The 6736-nt window shown below is 35.5% G+C and overlaps 1 long non-coding RNA gene across 1 annotated transcript; it reads right to left on the bottom strand.

The window, feature by feature from the left end:
• Nucleotides 1-2167: 2167 nt before the first annotated feature.
• On the bottom strand, nt 2168-3774 carry LOC115245375. Its single transcript, XR_003885519.1, has 3 exons — nt 3640-3774; nt 3246-3462; nt 2168-2638 (listed from the first exon to the last, which is right to left on the bottom strand). It is a non-coding gene; the product is annotated as an uncharacterized LOC115245375 (long non-coding RNA).
• Nucleotides 3775-6736: the final 2962 nt, after the last annotated feature.

Raw genomic sequence — 6736 nt, 5'->3', positions numbered from 1 at the left:
TTCGGAAAACCCACCTATATGAAATAATGGGTAAGAATACCCAATTCTTATGTATTTTTGCCTCCTGAACATGAATATGAAACTTAAAAATGGAGGTCGGACCCGCAACTCGCAAGTTGAAGAGAAACGCAAAAATCCAACCAAACGCGAAAATCCAACCCATGTCCGAGGGATGCATTTTTATTAGTAATAATTCATCCCTGGGATATAGGTTTGGGTTAGGTTATATGTTCCGGAAGTGGAGCCCCCCCGTAGGAGGGGCGAAACCAACTGCATCCACGCATACGCTTTCCCATCCACACAACAATTGTGGGGTAGACTTCTCTTCGCGTTATAAAGTATATGCGTGGACACGGTGGGTTCCGCCCCGCTACGGGAGGGCTCTACTTCCGGAAGATATAACCTAACCCAAACCTATATCCCAGAGGTGAATTATTACTAATAAAAATGCATTCCTCGGACATGGGTTGGATTTTCGCGTTTGGTTGGATTTTTGCGTTTCTCTTCAACTTGCGAGTTGCGGGTCCGACCTCCATTTTTAAGTTTCATATTCATGTTCAGGAGGCAAAAATGCATAAGAATTGAGTATTCTTACCCATTATTTCATATAGGTGGGTTTTCTGAAGATTTACCACAAAAAATAAAAAATTGTAAATAAAAATGTTTTTTACAGTTTTAAATATATTTTACGAAACATTTCGCATTTTATTTGTATATATATACTTTTTGGTAAAATGTAAAATTTTTTATATGAGTATAATACATTTTTATAGGAGTAAAATGCATTTTTACTCTCGACTGCTGCCAACCACAGGTTGGTAAGAAACGGAGAGAGTTTCACCTAGCTCAGATCGGTTGACGTTTTGGTTGAGGACAATTACAGTATAGTTTGATATCATCTTCTGCACATAAGTTTCTTATTAATCAAGGAAGGTTTAAAGCATATAATTATTGTTATTTAGGCTATTAATAAAAAGTGAAAAAACAATATGGTCTCGTCTATGCGTCCTCTCATTGGCTGCCAACTGTATCTAACAAGCAAAATGGTTCACCAATAAGATTCGTTCTGAACATCTGCATAGAGAATTTTAGTAACTTACTGAGGACATCTCGAAGTGATAATGGTGGAAATAAACCACTGATCTATATACCTGGATTGCCGATCGCCTTTCTTCTCAGCATAGACATAGTATATCTAGACCGAGTGTTGAAGAGTGCGGGCCAAGGTGCACGTAGAAAACGACATACTCGGTTCCGTGCCCCTTGCGTTCTCTCTCACTCGCATGTAGCATAGCGAAAGAGTATGCTATGTTACGTGCGAGCGAGAAAGAACGCAAGGGGCACGAAACAGAGTATGTCCTTTTCTACGTGCATCTTTACCCCCACTACTTAAATAAAGGCAAACGCTCGGTCTAGATATACTATGTCTATGGTTCTCAGGACTCAAAAGCGTCCCCAAATGGACGCCGCCATCTTACCCGGCAATTTGCCTCTGAGCGCGGGAAATTGAAATGAGTTTGACTAAAACCACGGTCTATGTAAGACCGTAGCTGAAACTTATGTTTATGTAACGTATTTGCTGTTTTAAAAATATTATTAATAATAATATTAATTTAAAAAATCTGGATTAAACGACGAAACAAATAAAATAGACCAAAATCCCACTCAGCATGTAATATTTCTGATACATTGCTGCAATATTCCATTTGAAATATTACACCTTTCAACAATATTACAGAAATATTTCACGACTGTTTCTGCAACATTTCTGCAATGTTTCAATGTCCGCAATCATTTCAAATGCAACCTTGCTAAAACATTTCAGCAATATTTCGGTAATATTACTGAAATATTTCTGAAACATATCCCAAGTAGCAAACTGACGTAATAATGACGGTAAATTTTGGTCACAGAATAACCACTTAGACATCCTAACTTATGATAGGTCTCATGAGACCCGAAAATGATGTCGATATGTCACATCCACGGCACGTCATTTTCTGATGTTTGTTTGACGGCAAAACTAAAATCAATTATAGTAATAATATATAAACACACATTAATGTGATATATAATTATAGATAAATTTAAATAATTTAATTTATAAAATTAAAGATTTTATTTATAAGGAAGTTAATTTCTGTTTTATATTTTAAGCAGTCCCTGATTCTAATGCTTTGCTTTAATCAGCTCTTTCTCAATCTTTTCTGTTCTACTTTACTTGTTTTATATTTTAATATTAAAAAATCGGTCGGGTTACGACACGAACATTATAGTATTTCAGCAATATATATTACATGCCGAGTGGGATAATACAAGATTTTATGTTTAATAAGACAATAATTCTTTATTCATTCAATAAAGGTTCCTATTATACGTTTTAATTGCGATAATGGTATAGCGAACCCTTTTTATTGAGAAATACTCGCTTCATCGTGAAAAACTTGAAATAGGTTTTGCGTAACTAACACTTTGTGTAAAACGATGTGTATACTACGACACAGAGAACAGCAAATTAACAACAGCCGTTTTATATATGTCTAAATTTGTATATCTGAAAATAAAGTGATGTCATCACTTTGCGCAGCCCAAATTGGATGAATTTATTGATCCTTAGAAGTTGAGAGATGACAGTCACCTGAGAAATGAATCAATTGTAAGTTCCATTCTTTTTAATATCAATGTGTAAACAATTTGTGAAGGGTGAAAGGTGATTGCATGCAAAGAAAAATGTCAAATTTTGTAAAGAAGAATAGAAGAACTTTTCTTTCTAAAAGAGATTTAAATTCTGGATAACATATAAAAATAGGAAGAAAAACAAACGATACAAGATTTCTTTGAATATATATAAAAGTTTAAGTTGTGCAATGCTCCTTATATGTGCAACCAGACCATTTCTCGATTCTTATAGTGTCTGACATGGCGACCTGTTTGACGAATGGTACATATCTTAGCTAAAGCATGCATTCTTATTTCTAAAAACTTTTTGATAATTAACTTTGATAACAAAAATACATGTCCAGAGAGTTGTTCAGTCGTATCATCAAATATATGAGTGTTTAAATCAGGAAAAAGATCACTTTTAGAATCTGATAACAATTCTCTCAATACTTTTGAGCATAACATAGCACCAAATTGAGGCTCGGTTGGAACTTTATCTCCATTGCAATTTATTGCCCTTCTGAACAACTTCTCTGTCGCTAAAACTAGTTTATATACGCCTAACTATGGAGATATCAAATTACCTCTACATTTACGCTTGCACATTATACATGCTGTCAGGGGATCTCCGAAACAGGTTGGAACATTATTACGCTTCAAGCGTACTCTAAATTCAGATCTATCAAAACAGTCCTCAGTAAAGTGATTTGAACACAGTAAGCTTCCATTGCTAGGTTTCCAATGCTTAATGGTACATTGTTAATCCATTGTTCCAATAGAAATTTATTTGATAATGGAAACCTGTAAAAGATGGATCATACAAAATAGAACAAAATGTTAAATATTCGAATGACTAGTTTTTATTAGCAATCTAATTCCATGAAATGTGAAAATAATTGACACGTAATGAATCCGAAGACATAACCTGTAGTTGTCACATTTCGTAAATGCTGTGTATAGATTATTCAATTTACTTACTTATGATATGTTCGCCCACATCCTTTGCTTTGAACACTTTGGCAAAAACAACATCTCACCATCGTAAAAAGATTAATTATTTAGAAATAAATATATTAGATATGTTTACAAGTGTTTTTACGCGCTCTATCCGACAGAGCACCATCACCACGCATGCGTGCACGTTGGGCGTGTAAAATGGCGGACATTTAATTGGGTACGTCGCCAGAAGGCCTATCAGCAATCTAGTATATAGATCAGTGGAATAAACATTACACATAACCTCAACCTGTCATATATCAAAGTCATCAATAATTAGTATTGTGAGAGAGAAGGCTTCTCTATGATGTTATTTACTAGTGTTTCACTTTTTATTTATTACCCAGTTAGCCAAGTCTGTTCTAACAAATTTTGGCAAGGCCTGCTACAAATTATTGTCAGCAAAAAGGCTACAAATTGGGTACAAAAGTTGTTATTACCGACTAAGCTGGCAGATTGACGGCAAAAATTGAGCAAAGGTTGCCGACATAACCCGACAGTAAATTGGCGGCGGAAACCGAGCAAATATATATATATATATATACACACACACATATATATACAGGGTGTCCCATTTATCTTGACCACCTAAAATATTTTTTACGCGTGACACGTTAGAAAAAAAGTCGAAGACAGAATTTGTTTGGAAAATGAGTCATGCAGAATTTAAGCCGCGCGCCAGTCGTCTGCTATCGACTCTCGATTCGTTCCTTGCGTTGTGGAGAGGTGATGGCGCTACGTGTTTTTTCTCTTCTCTTATTCCGTCTTCTTCCCCATTTGGCTTTGTTCGGCAACACAAGGAGCACGAAACAGAGTATGTCCTTTTCTACGTGCACCTCGGCTCCCACTCCTCAACACTCGGTCTAGATATACTATGTCTATGGTTCGGCCATTACGTCATGGAACCTCAAAGAGTCAAGAGGTCTACACCACGTGTTGAGTCATATCCTGAATTTTAATTAGATTATCTTGAGTTTCAGTTCTAAATTGGATATTTATAATCGCTCTTCCCTCTATTAAAAGGAGCAATGAGATTTAACAGTCGAAGAGCGATAAATCAAGGATTTCTCTTCATTTCAAGGAATGCACTTCTAATCAGATACGTTATCAATAGCATTCGACTTCCTTCTGAGGCGAGCTCAAAGGCTTCTGATCAGTACCCTGGTTATTCTCTTTCTCAATTTACGTGAGTACATTTGTATTTCCATGAGGCCCTGGTTACTATTTTAGCCCGTGGAAACATTTTGAGAAAGATATCAGAAGCATCTCTCTCTGTCTTTGTCTATGAACAAATATTTCTCATTAAAGAGCATCACATTCAGAGTTGTAAATCGTGGTACTAGTCTCATTCGAAGGTTCTGTTAATTCTCTAACCTTCAGAATCGATTTGCAATTCTCTATTATTTTACTCTCTCTCCCTCTCTCTCTCTCTCTTTTTCTCTTCTCTCTCTCTCTCTCTCTCTCTCTCTCTCTCTCTCTCTCTCTCTCTCTCTCTCTCTCTCTCTCTCTTTGTTGCTGTTCAATTTCGGTTTTCTTATTATTTTTCATTGCATTCTCTTTACAGACTATCAATCTTAATTCGATAAAGTCAGCTTCATAATAATTTCAATTTGTGACTTTATTCATTTTGATATTACACGTTATTAAATTTATATGTTAATTATTTGTCAATGACTCTATGTTTCATTTAATGTTTAATATCATTTCTTTATCATAAAAGTAATCTCTTCAGTATTTTTAAGCACTTCCCTTTTTCTTTATTATAGATTCATTTTAAGTGATCCTGTTTAATAGTTTAATTTTATTTAATTCAGGATTTTTATTTAGTTTAAAATAAGCTAAGGTTTTAAAGGATATTCAGTGTTCTAGTGTTCTAGTGTTATTACATTTTCAAATCCAATTTTGAATCTTTTATTCTAACAATAAAAACAATTATCCTGCTTCTTTCTTTACTGTCATTCGCCTTAATCCTCTTCTCAATAAAATCAAACTTGATTTTAAACATTTTGGTCCTTCGAGCCGGATATTTGATGAGTGACAGAAGAATGAAGCTCAGTCACGTTAAGAATCGAATAGAACAGCTATTCACTCTCATGGATTTAATTGCCAATGCAGTAGATAGTTTAACTAAGGTTGGATTATCTAACATTACACCACAACGAGTACATGCTCGCCTCAATTCTCTAAAGGAAACCTGGGAAAAATTCTCTGTAACTCATGAAGCCATTGGACTAACAATGACTGAGTTACATTCTGAAGAGCAACTGGAATTACGAAATCACTCCTATTTTTCAGAGAATCTTTATTCTATGACTCACGGATGTTATCTAGGGGCAATTGAAAAAATGAATCTGCTACTCGACTCTGAACAAAAAACTTTGCAACGAACACCATCAACACAATCTCTCTCTAACACTTCGAGCTTTCTTACATTTTTTCAGCACGCACTATTACCACGAATTGATATACCAAAGTTTAATGGAACTCCATGCGATTGGTTATCGTTCAAAGATTTATTTACTTCTCTGGTTTCAGCTAATCCTACATTGAGCTCGGTTGCAAACCTGCAATATTTAAAAACTAGTTTAACCGGATCTGCAGCTCACTTATTAAAGAACACAACACTCACAGCAGATAATTTCCAAAAGGCTTGGGAAGCACTAATTTCATTTTATGAGAACAAAAGACTTTTAGTTAATGCAGCCCTGCATTCATTATTATCATTGAAACGGATGACCAAGGAAACAGCCAACGAAATGGAACAAATATACACCAACATCACTCAAACCTACAGAACCCTTGAAACTTTACAGAGGCCCGTTTAAGCGTGGGATGACTTTCTTGTTTTTATAGCTGTGCAGCGTCTAGATTCTGAGTCTGTAAAAGCTCGAGAACATCATTTAGGCTCATCTAAGGAACCACCTACTTGGAATCAATTCGCGGAATTCATATTTACAAGGCTGCATTCTCTGCAAGCGTTTGAAAAATCTCGCGGTGGAAAAAATGCCTCGCACTCTCAACAACATCCCGCGAAGTCTCATTATCAAGGGAAAGCAAAGGATAACAATACAAGCAGTTC

This window comes from Formica exsecta, unplaced genomic scaffold (assembly GCF_003651465.1).
Source record: "Formica exsecta isolate Colony F162 unplaced genomic scaffold, ASM365146v1 scaffold96, whole genome shotgun sequence".
NCBI classification, from domain to species: Eukaryota; Metazoa; Arthropoda; class Insecta; order Hymenoptera; family Formicidae; genus Formica; species Formica exsecta.
The sequence above is the reverse complement of the archived record's forward strand: the minus strand, read 5'-3'. Positions and strand labels throughout refer to the sequence as shown.